Raw genomic sequence first — 17,652 nt, 5'->3', positions numbered from 1 at the left:
CAGTTTTCGATGGTAGAGTATTCAACCCAAATTTATAGATTCGACACAAGGGGAGCCAAAGAATATTTGAAGGTATTAGCAGCTGAGTTGTCAATTCAACCACACCTAGAGATTAATTATCTGCAGCAAAGTGATCAGTAGCAAAGTAGTTCGATAGTTTTGATAGTAGTGACAGCAACAATGGTAGCAGTAACAGTGATAACAGTAATAGTAACGCAGCAAGATCAATATAAATAAATTCATAGGCATTGGATCGGTGACTTGTTGGATGATATTCATCATGTGACCGTTATAACCTAGGTTGATACGGCACTAGCTCCAGTTCATCGATATAATGTAGGCATGTATTCCATAAATAGTCATATGTGCTTTATTAAAGGAACTTGCATGCCATCTTTTGTCCTACCCTCCCGTGGTAGCGGGGTCCATATTGGAAACTAAGGGATATTAAGGCCTCCTTTTAATAGAGAACCAGAACAAAGCACTAACACATAGTGAATACATGAACTCCTCAAACTATGGTCATCACCGGGAGTGGGCCTGGTTGTTGTCACTCCGGGGTTGCCGGATCATAACACGTAGTAGGTGACTATAACTTGCAAGATCGGATCTAAAACATGGATATAATGATGAATTCATAAATGGTTCAGATCTGAGTTCATGGCACCCGGGCCCAAAGTGACAAGCATTAAGCATAGCAAAGTCATAGCAACATCAATCTAAGAACATAATGGATACTAGGGATCAGGCCCTAACAAAACTAACTCGATTACATGATGAATCTCATCCAAGTCCTCACCGACCATCGAGCCTACGAAGGAACTACTCGCTCCCGATGGGGAGCATCATGGAATTGGCGATGGAGATTGGTTGGTGATGACGAAGAACGAAGACCCCCCTCTCCGGAGCCCCAAACGGACTCCAGATCTGCCCTCCTGAGGAAGAATAGGGCTTGGCGGCGGCTCCGTCTCGTCAAATGCGATAATTCTTTTTCCTTGATTTTTTTCTGGAAATATGTGAATTTATAGTATCAGGGGGGTCGTCAGCGGGGCCACCAGGTGGGTACAACCCACCTGGGCGCGCCAGGAGAGGGGGGCGCGCCCTGGTGGGTTGTGCCCAACCAGGGGCCCCTCTATGGTGGTTGTTGGCTCCAAAAATCTTCTTTTATTCCATAAAAAATCCTCGCAAAGTTTCACTTCATTCCGAAAACTTTTATTTCTGCACAAAAACAACACCATGGTAGTTCTGCTGAAAACAGCGTCACTCCGGGGTTAGTTTCATTCAAATCATGCAAATTAGAGTCCAAAACAAGAGGAAAAGCATGAGGAAAAGTAGATATGTTGGAGACATATCAGTAGGGGTGGGGTTACCTAGAGGGATGGCCGGGGGCGGCGGAAGATCGGAGGTGGTGGGCGGTTATGGGGAGGGCGGGGGCCAGTGGTTTGGCCAGCGACCCGTGCGGTGGTCTTTAGGGGAAGAATAAGAGGCAAGGAAGAACAAGGGTTAGGAGACGTAGGATCTTCATCCAATCGCCTGAAATGGTCGACTGACCCAAATGACGGAAGTCAGGCGACTTGCATGTAGACATTCCCATATATTCAGTACTATTGTAGGTGCAAGCAGTGCTCCTCAACCCATCAAGCTAAACAACATGCACTCATAATTCCAAAGTCAGTTTCTCAAATACGAATCTGTTATGATGCTGACATGTACTAAAACAGAGAATGTTTAATTGGTCAATTAATATTCCTACTTTACTTTCGAAAAGCACATGCGCCACATATCGAGGGACAGCAAGGAGTTGCGTTCTTTATGCGCTCTGGTTCATCATGTGTTGCCAACCAACATTTTATTATCCAAAATCTGCTTTCTCTTCTTTAGCATGCTCCTCTTCTGTTCTTCCTTTGTAAGTACTCTCTCCGTACCTAAATATAAGTCTTTGTAGAGATTCCTCCATGGACTACATATGGAGCAAAACGAGTGAATCTACACACAAAAATGTATCTATATACATCCGTATGTGATCCATAGTGGAATCTCTACAAAGATTTGTATTTAGGAACAGAGGGAGTATAATAGTTGTATAGTATGTTCTTTGTAGTGAAGAGGAGCAGGGACATTTGCAGTGTACAGGTCTATTCGGTCGCTTGTCATGGACACTTTCAACTCTTTGTGTTGGTCTTCATGTCGATTGTCATGGACGCTTTCAACTCTTCGTATTCGATCGTATGTGTCACCTTTGAGAGTTAGACTGATAGTAACAGTACCGCGCCTTCAGTTGTAGAGAGCTGGTATGCGAAGCCTTTCTAGCCGTACCGGCAATACTAGCACATATATTCCAGCAACTTTCCTGATTTTACTCCTGATGCTTAGGGTTTTCCCATTATATCTACACTACGATCTGTGTAGGTGCTTTGTGTCCTACTAGCAGCAGTCCACCCTTTAAAGCTAAATAACACACCAATCATACGTCCTAAGGTTCTTCAAATATGAATGTGATATGATACTAACATTAGCTAACAGACACACATTTAATTGGTTAGCTAATGCTCCCACTTGAGTTTCCAAATGCATTTGGCCACATATAGAGAGACATCATGGAATTGCATTTCTTAAGGCGCTCTGACTCATCATGGGTGGGCAACCAACATTGCATAGAAAGAAGGGGAATCTCAATAATATGCTTCCCCTTCTATTCTTTAACATGTTTGTCTTCTGTTCTTCTTTAGTAAGTACAGTATGTTCCTTGTCACGAAGGGGAGCAGGGACATCTGCAGTCGACAACTCTATTAGGCCGGTTCTGCTACATGATTTTGCACTTCGAGTTGGTCTGTCATAATATCCCGGGAATTGTGGGAGCCATGCGGTCTTTGATAGACTAAACTGATAGTAGTAGTTGTGCGCCTTCAGATGAATATAGCTGGCCTGTAGGTGATCGATAGGCTGCATATTAGTAGCGGCAAAACCCTGTATTTTCCAGCCAGTTCCGCTTTCCCGATTTATTTATGGTGGTTATGGTGTACCCCTATTATCTACACTATGATCTGCCTACTGGATCTGCGCTCTCATTATCATGGTTTGGCAATAAACTTTCTATACGGTATATTATGAACCTATCATCTGCCAACTATCCTTACATATGGACCTCCCAACAGGGGGCCTATTTTTTGTGTAGTTGTGCCAGATTATATTAATCTACTCACCATATTACAACACACATGGGCTCTCTCATCAGAATCCAGTGATAGCACACAAGGGTTTACAGGGAGCCCCTATTATATTACAATATCCTCTGCATTACAAAGATAATCTCACTATTATTTATGTTTTCATGCTTTTTTGATATTGTACGTAATCACAATGAATATAAGAGTGTGCACATCAGAAGAATATTGCAGAACAGTTCAATGGATAACAAACTTGGCATCAAGGGCTTGAGGTCCATTATGGATGCAATGAAACCCACATGCTCCCGGCCTATAGACTCGTATTCAGAATATGATCCTAATGACTATTCTAAGCTCAAGGAGTCAAAGGCAGATGGCCTATCATGTTCACCCAATAAGGTGCCTGTTCTAATTTGGCAAGGATTTATTGGTTGCACATATCTTGCATAAGGTGTCTTGCATTTCTTTTTCTTCGTTGCACCTCCATCTGCTTAGTTTACTCATGATATATGTGAAGATGCCATGCCCATCCATTATCAACACCTATTCCCACTACTAGGGAAAACCTTATACACAGAACTTTAGCAGTAGCGAGGGTCAAAAAAGCACGCTGGTGCTAAGTAGCAGTAGCGCCCCTCTGCAAACCGCGCTACAGATAAAGTTCTAGCAGTAGCGCGTCTCGTCCTAAACACGTTACTACAACAATTCCCACGGCTTAGCCGATAGGCTACACATAGTAGTAGCGACCTAAAACGAACCGCGCTACCGCTACTTTATTTGTAGCAGCGCATTTTAATATAAACTCACTACTGCTAAAGGATATAAAATTAAATGGAAAGCAAATAGAAAGGTAATTGAAAATGAAAGAAATAGAATAAGGTGAAAGGAAAAAAATAAAATGTGAAGAAAACTAAATGAAAAGGGGGAAAAGAGAAAGGAAAGCAGTAGCGTGTATCCCAGAACGCGCTTTAGCTAACCTAGCAGTAGCGCCTTTTCTGGAACGCGCTACTGCTACTTCTGACTTAACCACGGGGTTCGTCCTTCCCCACGGCCACTTCCCCCAAATCCAACTCTCCACTCTCACCGCCGCTGTCGCCCGTCGCCCGCCGCGCGCTCTCCGCACACCCTCTACGCCGCCTCCGACCCCAGATTCAACGCCGCCCCTGCCCCCGACCTTCAACGCCGCCTCGGACGCCGCCCCCGCCCCCCGACCTTCAACGCCGCCTCGGACGCCGCCCCCGACCCCGACCTCGACGCCGCCTGCCCCTCGCTCGTCGCAGGCACCCGATCGAGGTGAGCACGCCTGCTCCTCCCTCTCCCCTACCTCTGCCTAGGGTTTCTTTATTTTTTAGTTGCATCAAATTAGTTAGGGTTCATGTAAGGGTTGAAACGAATCGGATGCGGATGCGGCTCAAATGAGTTAGGGTTCATGTAAGGGTGGAAACGAATCAAATTTCTAAGATGAATCATAAAACGAGTAAAATTTGACCACTTATTTCACTTTATAGTTGGATAATTGGAATATCCGCTACCACTTTCCACCCCTAGGTTTATCAAATTAGATGGTAATTAGGGTAGTAGTTCCTAGGTACTCCCTCCATTCCTAAATATAAGTCTTCATAGAGATTTCACTATGAACCACATACGGATATATATAGATGCATTTTAGTGTAGATTCACTCATTTTGCTCCATATGTAGTCCATAGTGTAATCTCTACAAAGACTTATATTTAGGAACGGAGGGAGTACTAATTAGTTAGTAAGAACTTGTTGCTATTTTTATTTATAGTAAGTTTATTTTTAGTAAGAACTAGTTGAATTAATAGAACTAGTTAGTAAGAACTTGTTGCTATTTTTTTAGTTAAAGCCATTTTTCTCGCATCGACGTGGACGATGCCTATCCTGCATCCTCATCGTCGAGTCGGCGGAGGACGACACCTGCTTGACCAGATGGGCCATGTCCGGGACTGGGCTCCGCCGGGGTGGTACTGGGAGGCGCTACCTACCGGGGGCGCAGGTTGGTGAGGAGGCAGCCTGTCGTTAACCCGAACCTTCTTTGGTGGCGGTCGCGTGGGCCAGTGACTGTCCAGAGGCTCGAGGACTCCACGGAGGTGGTGCGTCACCGTGTCAGTGAGGAGGATGTGCACGTCCGTCGCTACTTGTTTGCGTTGGAGCACAGGTTCTCCAGGGATCTCACTGGAGCTATGATCCCGTGATGGTTCCTTCTCTGTGGGTGTCCACCGCTCGCGCCGATACCCGTCGTGTGCTAGGGTTTTAGTTGTATTAGTGATGTTATATGTATGACACTATTTGGGATGTATTAGTGATAATATTCAACGATGTACGGACGCATGAGATGATTTACTTTTGCTTATTGAATGCATGCTAATTTGAGTCCTATAAGATATTTTGAAATGTATATCTTGTGTTACTCAATATCCAAGTGGCCGGTCATGTTTGCAGGTTACACCTCCGAGTGGCCTATGTTTTGCCGGAGTGTTGATTCATTTCTTCTGACAAATTTCAGGCGCTCGATATGTCCTATTTTAGCAAAGGTCATGCCAGATTTTTCCGTGAATTTTGGCATGAGTTGTGCCAGAATATGTAGGAAATATCGAGTGCCCCAGATTTGTGTGTTGAGTATCCTGGTAGTTGTCTTCGATCGATTTTCAATTAATGTTTTAACTATGAACATAGGAAATGTCTGACGACGAAAAGGATTTCGGTATTTGCAAATACTGTGAAGACGAGCGCGGCCTATGCGACAGAATCTTCCTAGATGATGATAGGCGCTTCAGCATCAAGCTGGACGAGAACTTTGAAGTGGATACAGTAAGTCACAACGACAAGTCTTTTTTCGTAATTAAGCATGACATCTGCTTCATTTGCTTCAACTTATATTTTTTTACTATTGTACTAGCGTATCCCCTTCCATGCAAGAGTTTTTGTATTGGATAAGATAGGTTTCAGTCATACTATGGAGGTAAAGAAAGTTTACTTGATGACCGAGCATGGTTATATTTTCCACGCAAAATTATACAATTCAGACGACTACACCTATTTTGGATGCAAAACATGGCGAGCACTATGCAAGACTTATGCATTTGAGCCTAGTATGTTTATCACCTTTGATATTCATCCGGAAGATGATATTGAAGGTAATACCGACATCTGGGTCGATGTGCAGACGCCTCCAGTTATACCATTATGTAAGTTTCTCAACCATATTTATGTCTTTGATATTGTTTATTCAAAAATAGTTGACAACTAATTTGTATTGTCAGCTTATTTCGATGCAAGCAAACATGTCCTGGGCTTGGTAGACAGGACCTACTACTGTCCCGAGGCTGAACTCAACTGCGAGGAGCTAAGTCATTATGTTTCATGACTTGAGGATCTTGATACTGTCAAGACAAATTTTCTTCCTGCATTTAGAAATGTTAGTACTGAAAATGTGCGACCAATAGTGTTTGTAATGAACTACGGTCACATCTATTTAGGAAGGATGGTAAGATTTTTACTATTTGTCCTCAGTGCATCTTTTCCATACATTATTTTTGAAGCTAAACTTCATTTCTAAGTATGTTACCATACGATGTTCTTCAACAGGGACTCCCGATGAATGTTGTGCCTTATGGGATCGAGACTAAAGGTACCATGAGTATTATTAGCTTACGGCCAAGATATCCTACAGATTACTTTAGTGCATTCAAGATTAGCGACGGATGCTTAATAGTGCAAGACTGGACCAAATATGCGATGGGGGAGCGCAGAGAAGTACTAGGGGGCAGCAAACAGATGCGCTACCCACGATTAGGAGACAGGTTCATCTGCATGCTCCAACTTGATCAAGGAGGAGAGCTACACATATTTTACGTTATTTTACCTAAGAGAGAGCAGCAGGAGTGATTAGCTAGCTAGAAATGAGTTTGACGATGATGATGTGCTACACTATTACTATGATGATAAAATAGCTAGTGTTGGTGGTAATGACTATGATGATTATTATTAGCTAGTGTTAGTGGTGATTAAATAAATACTGTTGGTGGTAATGACTATGATGATGATTAAATAGCTTGTGCTGGCGGATTAGATTCAAGTGGAGGCAACATGTGGTGCACATCGAAAGTACTACTAGTCCAAACTAGATCAAGCTTGGATTAGTTGTATACTTTTGACATGCACCACATATTGCCTCCACTTGAACCTAATCCACCTTCATTTGACACACTGTTATGGACATAATGATGTAAACCTCATAACTGGTATTATACCAATATTTGTCCTATGGTGCATAAATACACTAAAAATAAAAAAAATAAAAAAAGAATACTAGTAGTGATGGCGAGAAAACACGCTGCCAGTAGTTACATTAGCAGTAGCGCGGGAGTGAACAAATGTTGCAGCTATTTTCCCTAGCAGTAGCGCGTGCGAGCACGCGTTACTGCTAAGCAATAGCTGTAGCGCCTTATTAGTAGCGCGCCTACCCGCGCTACTAGTGAGCACAAAACCCGCGCTGCTGCTAGCCTTTTCCCTAGTAGTGTCCATTTGTCGTCATACCATGTTTTTCCATTCAAATGTTGTTCTTGTGTTTCAGACATCCAAAAGGAAGAGGGTGATTGCAGAATCTGAAGGAGTACAAGCAAAGTCCTTGAAAAAGGTGGTGCTACCGGAGAAATCACATAGCACCCCACGTATATTGGTGATAGAACCAGCGCCGCAAAACCTAGGATATCGCAACTATGCTGGTCGCTGCTTTGCTCTTGTGAGTACCTACTGTCCTATCGTTGTCCTTACATTCATACTAGGTGGATTATGTAACATCATTGTGCATTATAGCTAGCTTATCCACTATTCGCTCCAAATTATCAGATCTATATTAATGCTTAAATTAATGTAGAATAAACCCAATGCTTATGAAGAAATTTAGTTCTGCATTGTTCTTGTAAGTATATGATGTCCTTCATCATTGTACTTATATTTGTCAGCTAGTTCTTCATGTACACTTTGCAGCTTATTTTCCCTTGTCCTCCATTTTCTACACATCAGATCTAGATTTACTCTTGCCAAAATATTAAATAAAACCAATGTTACTGAAGAAGTTTAACTCTACATTGCTCTTGTCAATGCCTTTTCCTTGTATGATGTATTTACATTTGTACTCTGCATCTTAAGTTAAATAATCGCCATTTGTTCCTCTATTTTCACATCTTTATTTACTCTTAACAAAATTTAGAATAAAGCCAATGCTCTTGAAGAAGAGTGTGCGGTTAACTTCTTGAATTGCCCCCCCCCCATCAATATGGACAAGGGCTTTATAGAGCCTGTCTTCACTACTAATGTAAGTTTGTCCTCCTCGAGCCTTCAAACTTTGTTGTGTATATTTGGATAGCTATGAGCGCAAATGCTAATTATTTTTGTCGTCTACATCAAATTGCTTGTTCAAAGTTTATAAAGAAGAAGTACATAAACATAAGTTTGTCCTTCTCAATTTCAGTCTTTAGTTGTACAACCTAGTTCCTTACTCGAACCATGTAAATTAAACTAAACATAGCAAGTTATCTTCTTTAGCACTATGTGTATTCTTGTGTTCTTGATATGTAATCCAGTGGTGTGGTGAAACTACCAACAACAGAACAATGTCATATCCTGCTATGTCTCAACTATGAACAATGCCATATTGTATTAATGTTATTTAAATCGTTTCTCTTTATTTACCAATCTGAAATGGTATAAATTGACAGTACACTCACCATTCATGCTTATATGTTGTTTAGAACTACATGTATGCTTGTGTTCTTGATCTATAATCCAGTGGTCTGGTGAAGCTAGCCGCTCCTGCACAATGCCATTTCCTGTCATCTTAACTATGAATAATGCCTATTATGTTAATGCTATTTTAAACCGTGTCTCTTTATTTCTGACAAAGAAATGAGATGAATTGACAGCGTTGATGCTTATACATGCAAAACATGTTATCTACCTACTTGTTTCTCTTTCAGGGTGACAACACTGCTGCTAGGAAGAACTGCCACAATGATAGTGAGACGAACCCATTGTTTGTCCCTCTAACACATATTCCAAAGAAGAAGGCAACACATCTTGAGGGTAGGGATACAACCACGAAGTCATATCTTGATGTAGTGTCGAACTTACTCAGTGACACAAGCTCGATGAAGTCGCCGCCTGAATCTGTTCGACTTCTTCAGTCTGAAATTCAAGCAAAAAGACATGCTTCCGCTCAAATCCGACTGGAACTCCAATCTCTATGCAAGATTAACCGTAAGTACATGACGTCTATTGATGCTATGCAACTTAAGTTGGTGGATATAAGGGCCAAAGGAGCACAGTCTCATCAGGTTGCTAAGCTGCGTGTGCAATAGCTCCTGGGTCGGGCTAACCTTTCTTGAACTGTGTTGAAGTGTTGTTGATACATCTCCAACGTATCTATAATTTTTTATTGTTCCATGCTTTTATATTATCTGTTTTGGATGTTTAATGGGCTTTATTATACACTTTCATATTATTTTTGGGACTAACCTACTAACCAAAGGCCCAGTGCAAATTGCTGTTTTTTTGCCTATTTCAGTGTTTCGCAGAAAAGGAATATCAAACGGAATCCAAACGGAATGAAACCTTCAGGAGAGTGATTTTTGGAACAAACGCAATCCAGGAGACTTGGAGTGGACGTTAAGAAGGAAATGAGGAGGCCACAAGGAAGGAGGGCGAGCCCAGGGGGTAGGCGTGCCCCCCACCCTCGTGGGCCCCTCGTGGCTCCCCTGACCGACTTCTTTCGCCTATATATACTCATATACCCCGAAAACATCCGAGAGCACCACGAAACTCTATTTCCACCACCGCAACCTTCTGTACCCATGAGATCTCATCTTGGGGCCTTTTCCGGTGCTCCGCCGGAGGGGGAATCGATCATGGAGGGCTTCTACATCAACACCATAGCCTCTCCGATGATGGGTGAGTAGTTTACCACAGACCTCCGGGTCTATAGTTATTAGCTAGATGCTTCTTCTCTCTCTTTGGATCTCAATACAAAGTTCTCCTTGATCTCCTTGGAGATCTATTCGATGTAATTCTTTTTGCGGTGTGTTTGTCGAGATCCGATGAATTGTGGGTTTATGATCAAGATTATCTATTAACAATATTTGAAACTCCTCTGAATTCTTTTATGTATGATTTATTATCTTTGCAAGTCTCTTCGAATTATTAGTTTGGTTTGGCCTACTAGATTGATCTTTCTTGTAATGGGAGAAATGCTTAGCTTTGGGTTCAATCTTGCGATGTCCTTTCCCAGTGACAGTAGGGGCAGCAAGGCACATATTGTATTGTTGCGATCGAGGATAAAAAGATGGGGTTTATATCATATTGCTTGAGTTTATCCCTCTACATCATGTCATCTTGCCTAATGTGTTACTTTGTTCTTATGAACTTAATACTATAGATGCATGCTGGATAGCGGTCGATGTGTGGAGTAATAGTAGTAGATGTAGAATCGTTTCGGTCTACTTGTCACGGACGTGATGCCTATATACATGATCAGACCTAGATATTCTCATAACTATGCACTTTTCTATCAATTGCTCAACAGTAATTTGTTCACCCACCGTAATACTTATGCTATCTTGAGAGAAGCCACTAGTGAAACCTGATGTCTACTATGCACCCTTCTTCTTGTAGACGATGTTGGGCCTCCAAGTGCAGAGGTTTGTAGGACAGTAGCAAATTTCCCTCAAGTGGATTACCTAAGGTTTATCAATCCATGGGAGACGTCGGATGAAGATGGTCTCTCTCAAGCAACCCTGCAACCAAATAACAAAGAGTCTCTTGTGTCCGCAACACACCCAATACAATGGTAAATTGTATAGGTGCACTAGTTCGGCGAAGAGATGGTGATACAAGTGCAATATGGATGGTGGATATAGGTTTTAGTAATGTGAAAATATAAAAACAGTCATGTGTACAAAAGTATCCGTATATTAGTAATCTGCTAGTATGTCACTAGTTTGGTACAAGTAATCTGCTAGTATATCATGCATATTAGTAACCTCTACAATAAAAGCTAAGTATGGAGAACTTGGCAGATTGCTTTACCTTTTTCTAGTTCTTCTAATTCTTCCAAGTTCTCCTTGATGTCGACGGGATCTGTTGACCTTCTCAGCCAGTCTTGCGTACAAACTAAAGCTTGTACCATAAATGGAGTTAGAGATGTCCTAAAGTCATCAAGTATGCGTCCACTTGTGCTAAAGGCTGAATCGGAAGCAACCATTGTAATGGGGATAGCAAGAATATCACGAGCCATATTTCCCAAGATTGGGAACCTAGATGAATTCTCTTTCCACCATCCTAGGATGTCAATTTTTTGTCAGGGTCTTCGGAGTCTTCAGCAAGGTATTCTTCAAGCTCGGATTTACTACTTGCACTTCCCCCACTATTATTTTGCCTCAACTTGTTTGCAATCAGCTACTTCATCATACTTGCTCCTCCTCCTTCTAATGTTACTTGGCTATAGGTTGGTGTTGTTGGTTCTGGTGTAGTTAATCTTACTCGGTATTCTTCAAAAAACTCATGAACACATTTGTTGACAGCATACCACACCTTCTCTTTACACTCAATACCAAATATTTCCAAAGTAGTCAGCCTAGTGAAATCAGATAGCTTATACCTTGGATCAAGAGCTGCAGCAACGAAAATTAGCAAGTTGAGATTTTTCCTTCACCTTCTCCTCTTTCTCCTTCTTCCCTTTACCTCTTTCATTCACAATAGGATCCTTCTCCTTCGCCTTTTCATTCTCATGCCAAGACCCCCAATACTTGTCAAACTTTTCTTTCATCCTTTCTGCCATAGCTTTTTGTAATGGATCTATACTGCTCATCCAATTTTGAACCAAGATGTGTACATTGCCAACCTCAAAATAAAGTTGTTGGAAGTGACATGAAGTGAGGATGACACATGAACGGTAAGATTATAAAAATGCCCAAGGAAGGCATCCATTTTCTTAGCATTTTCCCAATCCATCTCATCTAGATACCCAAATCCTCCTTTCTCTTCAGACAAGTCCAATGCATACAATGGGTCATCTTCACAATACCTTGTAAACACCTTCACATAGATGATGGTAGCCTTCAACATTATGTAAGTTGAGTTCCATCGAGTGCATACATCTAGGTTCAAGAATGCCTTGCTCTCAACTTTCTCTTCCAATGCTAGCTCCTCGAATTTTACCAATCGAGAAGTCCCATTCTTGATGTATCGCACAGCAGCTCGAACACGTTTGATTGAAAGTTCAACTTCTTTTAGGCCATCTTGTACAATGAGGTTGACAATGTGTGCCGCGCATCTCATATGCAGAAACTTTCCAACAGCTATGCTAGTTTTAGCGTCAACCAAGCACTTTCTCAAGTGAACAATGCAGCCATCATTATTGCTTGCATTATCCATGGTGATTGTCATAACTCTCTCTAACCCCCATTCCATCAAGCATCTCTGCAAGTTCTTCCCAAGATCCTTCCCCTTGTGGCCCTTCACCATAATGAAATCGATAATCTTCTTATGATATTTCCAGTCTTCGTCAATAAAGTGTGCAGTCACTACCATATAGTCGTCTTGCTGCTGAGAAGTTGATACATCTCCAACGTATCTACAATTTATGAAGTATTCATGCGATTATATTATCCTTCTAGGATGTTTTATATGCATTTATATGCTATATTATATGATTTTTTTGGACTAACCTATTAACCTAGAGCCCAGTGCCAGTTTCTGTTTTTCCTTGTATTTGAGTATCGCAGAAAAGGAAAACCAAACGGATTCCAATTGACTTGAAAATTGATGGAGCTTATTTTTTGGACCAGAGGGCCACGGAGTCAAAGAGTTGGGCCAGAAGAGTCTCAGGCTGCCCACGAGAGTGGGGGCGCGCCCACCCCCCTTGGCGCACCTCCCTGCCTCGTGGACAGCCCGGAGACCCCCCTGACTTGTTCTCGACGCCAAAACCTCTTATATATACCCAAACTTCTAGAAAGAAACCTAGATCGGGAGTTCCGCCGCCGCAAGCCTCTGAGTCCACCGAAAACCAATCTAGACCCGTTCCGGCACCCTGCCGGAGGGGGGATCCCTCACCGATGGCCATCTCCATCATCCCGACGCTCTCCATTATGAGGAGGGAGTAGTTCACCCTCGGGGCTGAGGGTATGTACCATTAGCTATGCGTTTGATCTCTCTCTCTCTCTCTCTCGTGTTCTTGAGATAGTACGATCTTGATGTACCGCGAGCTTTGCTATTATAGTTGGATCTTATGATGTTCCTCCCCCTCTACTCTCTTGTGATGGACTGAGTTTTCCCTTTGAAGTTATCTTATTGGATTGAGTCTTTAAGGATTTGAGAACACTTGATGTCTTGCATGTGCTTATCTCTGGTGACAATGGGATATTCACGTGATCCACTTGATGTATGTTTTGGTGATCAACTTGCGGGTTCCACTCGTGAACTTATGCATAGGGGTTGGCACACATTTTCGTCTTGACTCTTCGGTAGAAACTTTGGGGCACTCTTTGAAGTTCTATGTGTTGGTTGAATAGATGAATCTGAGATTGTTTGATGCATATCATATAATCATACCCATGGATACTTGAGGTGACATTGGAGTATCTAGGTGACATTAGGGTTTTGGTTGATTTGTGTCTTAAGGTGTTATTCTAGTATGGACTCTATGATAGATCGATCCGAAAGAATAACTTTGAGGTGGTTTCGTACCCTACAATAATCTCTTTGTTTGTTCTCCTCTATTAGTGACTTTGGAGTGACTCTTTGTTGCATGTTGAGGGATAGTTATATGATCCAATTATGTTATTATTGTTGGGAGAACTTGCACTAGTGAAAGTATGAACCTTAGGCCTTGTTTCGACGCATTGCAATACCATTTGTGCTCACTTTTATCATTAGTTACCTTGCTGTTTTTATATTTTCAGATTAAAAATACCTATATCTACCATCCATATTGCACTTGTATCACCATCTCTTCGCCGGACTAGTGCACCTATACAGTTTACCATTGTATTGGGTGTGTTGGGGACACAAGAGACTCTTTGTTATTTGCTTGCAGGGTTGCTTGAGAGAGACCATCTTCATCCTATGCCTCCCACAGATTGATAAACCTTAGGTCATCCACTTGAGGGAAATTTGCTACTGTCCTACAAACCTCTGCACTTGGAGGCCCAACAACGTCTACAAGAAGAAGGTTTCATAGTAGACATCGGAAGTACAGCAATCCGTAGTTACGCAACACTTCCACAATTCTCTTTGAAAAACCTTTTCAACTTCGCCTTCCCATCTAGATAGATCTTGACAGTGTCCCTGGTACAAGTTCTTCTTAATGGTGGACTAAAGCGGGGGCAAGCAACTGAAATGAACTTTCTGAATCCAGATTTCTCACCAAATGCAAAAGGCAGCTCATCTTCTATGACCATTACAACAAATGCCTTCCTAACTGCCTCTGCATCATATCTCCAAGTGTTGATGCCATTTCCCGGGGTTGCTTGCAAAGTGGTCTGATTTGGATCCATCTTCCTACTCGGATTGCGCTTGCATATATCGAAGTGCCTACGCATTGCTGTTGTCCCATTGCATGATGTAGTAGCTTGAATTGGTCGGTCATAATACTTGCACTTTCCTTCCTTCACTAACGCCTAATCATCAAAAACTTTGGTGAAATGCTCCCAGATTAGTGATCTTGACGCCATCTGCCTCCGTCCTTTTGGCTTGTCATCTTGAGCAGCTTCTAGATTGGCATCCTCGACGATTGTTGGTTCAACATCTTCATCTTCAATAATACTACGCAAAATGGATTCATCTCCTGCTTCTGCAGCTGCTGCTTCTTCATCCGCCTCTGCCTCTACACTCATAAGTGCATCTTCATTCTCATTTAGTTCCTCATCATGTTCAGAAAACATCTAAAAAAAGAGGACATTGGTTTGTCAAACAACATTGACCTGATCAAATCACAACATAAATATACACCATGTATATATATTTTTTCAGGAAACAAGCACAAATGCATTACTATGTATGCAGTACTAAAGTATTGAAGCTGCTAACATTTGACACAAAACAAGCACAAATACAGTGTTCTATTTGTTGTCCCCAAGTGCTAACATTTGACACAAAGCAAGGGCATGTATTGCCTACAAAATACATTCTGCAGGAGTGCTTATTTTCGTTGGAATCACAGGTTTACAGAGAGATGGCGTAGCCCACCTTCAGCTGTGAGTGTCCTGGAAGAGGACGGGTAGTGGTGAGTCGTGACGTACTGCGGTGGTTGAACTGGTTGTCGGGAGGTGGAGCACCGGCGGAGAACAGCTGCGAGGCGGTAGAGCGACCGACGGGAGGTTGAGGTTGGCGGCGGCGCGAGGCGACAGTGTTCACGGTCAGGGCCGCCGCTCGCAGCGCCCGTCTTCACCTGCTAGGGCTGCCGCTTGGGCGCTGTTCTTCACCGGCCAGGGCCGCCGCTCAGGCGTCGGTCTTTGTTCTGGGGTGCGCGGCGCGCATCGAGCCAAGCAGCAGGCGGCGGCTAGGGTTAGCAGTGGGAGAACGAGAGATTTGTTGTCGGTGGCTTCCATGAATCGGGATGTGAGGTCGTGTACTAGACTTTGTAGTTGGGTGTTGTGCGTGACCATTGGGCTTGGCCGGACGGGCCTTAGGATGGGCTTTTATTAATCGGTCTATACGGGTTATTCGGTCCTAAACAAAGCATGGCCGATCAGACTGAAACTAGTTCGGTCTTCTATTTGCACAGACCGTTTTTTATACGGTCTTTTCTAATTTGGTCTTTTCGGGTTCGGTCTTGGTCTTTTTGGGTTCGGTTTCTGTCTTCGGTTTTTATGCCCGGGGCAATTTCTGGTGACCCGATAAGTACCCGGTACCCCCCGAAACACTTTTGGTGTCTGAATACCATCATCCTATATATCAATCTTTACCTCTCGACCATCTCGAGACTCCTCGTCATGTTCGTGATCTCATCCGGGACTGCTAACAGCATTCGGTCACCAAATCACATAACTCATATAATACTATATTGTCATAGAACGTTAAGCGTGCGGACCCTACGGGTTCGAGAACTATGTAGACATGACCAAGACACCTCTCCGGTCAATAAACAATAGCAGAACCTGGATGCCAATATTGGCTCCTACATATTCTACGAAGATCTTTATCGGTCGAACCGTTATGACAACATACGTAATTCCTTCTGTCCATCGGTATGTTACTTGCCCGATATTCGATCATCGGTATCTTCATACCTAGTTCAATCTCGTTACTGGCAAGTCTCTTTACTCATTCTGTAATACATCACCTCGTGACTAACTCCTTAGTCGTTTGCTTGCAAGCTTGTGATGTGTATTATCGAGAGGGCCCAGAGATACTTCTCCGATACTCGGAGTAACAAATCCTAATCTCGATCTATGCCAACTCAACAAACACCTTCAGAGATACCTGTAGAGCATCTTTATAATCACCCAGTTACGTTGTGATGTTTGATAGCACACAAGGCATTCCTCCAGTATCCGGGAGTTGCATAATCTCATAGTCGAAGGAATATGTATTTGACATGAAGAAAGCAATAGCAATAAAACTGAAAAATCATTCTGCTAAGCTAATGGATGGGTCTTGTCCATCACATCATTCTCCCAATGATGTAATCCCATTATCAAATGACAATTCATGTCCATGGTTAGGAAACCTTAACCATCTTTGATCAATGAGCTAGTCTAGTAGAGGCTCACTAGGAACATGGTGTTTGTTTATGTATTCACACATATATTAAGGTTTCTGATCAACACAATTCTAGCATGAATAATAAATGTTTATCATGAATAAGGAAATATAAAATAACAAGTTTACTATTGCCTCTAGGGCATATTTTCTTCAAAAATGACTTATATACCAGAAGACGGGCACCGGAGGTGGGCCGAGGAGGGCACAACCCACCAGGGCACGCTTGGGCTCCCCAGCGCGCCCGGGTGGGCTGTGGGCCCCCTCTGGTAGTTGTTTGCTCCAATATTCTTCATATATTCCAAAACAATTCTCCGTAAATTTTCAACTCATTTGGAGATGTGCAGAATAGGTAACTTGACGTAGCTTTTTCAGGTCCAGAATTCCAACTGCCGGCATTCTCCCTCGTTGTCCAAACCTTGCATATTATGAGAGAATAGACATTATAATTACTTCATAAAGCATTAATATGCATAAAAACATTATAAATAACAGTAGGAAAACATGATGCAAAATGGACGTATCATTGGTGGAGGGGGAGTAAAAACTTTACCATTCTGTTTGGGAACCTCCTATAATGTATCTAGCATGGAAGATAGTGATATCTCTTGGTTGTTATGTTGACAATGAAAGCATACCGCTCAAAATTATATTCATCTCTGTTTTAAAAGCTCAAGCTCTGGCACCTCTACAAATCCCTGCTTC

The 17,652-nt window shown here is 42.4% G+C and overlaps 1 pseudogene; it reads right to left on the bottom strand.

The window, feature by feature from the left end:
- Positions 1–11,242: 11,242 nt before the first annotated feature.
- LOC147986906 (zinc finger BED domain-containing protein RICESLEEPER 2-like) lies at positions 11,243–12,633 on the bottom strand (annotated as a pseudogene).
- Between the last annotated feature and the right edge of the window lie 5,019 nt (positions 12,634–17,652).

This window comes from Triticum urartu, chromosome 2A (genome assembly GCF_056163025.1).
Source record: "Triticum urartu cultivar PI428250 chromosome 2A, HENAU_Tu73, whole genome shotgun sequence".
NCBI classification, from domain to species: Eukaryota; Viridiplantae; Streptophyta; class Magnoliopsida; order Poales; family Poaceae; genus Triticum; species Triticum urartu.
Note: the sequence above shows the minus strand (reverse complement) of the source record. Positions and strands in the feature narration are given on the sequence as shown.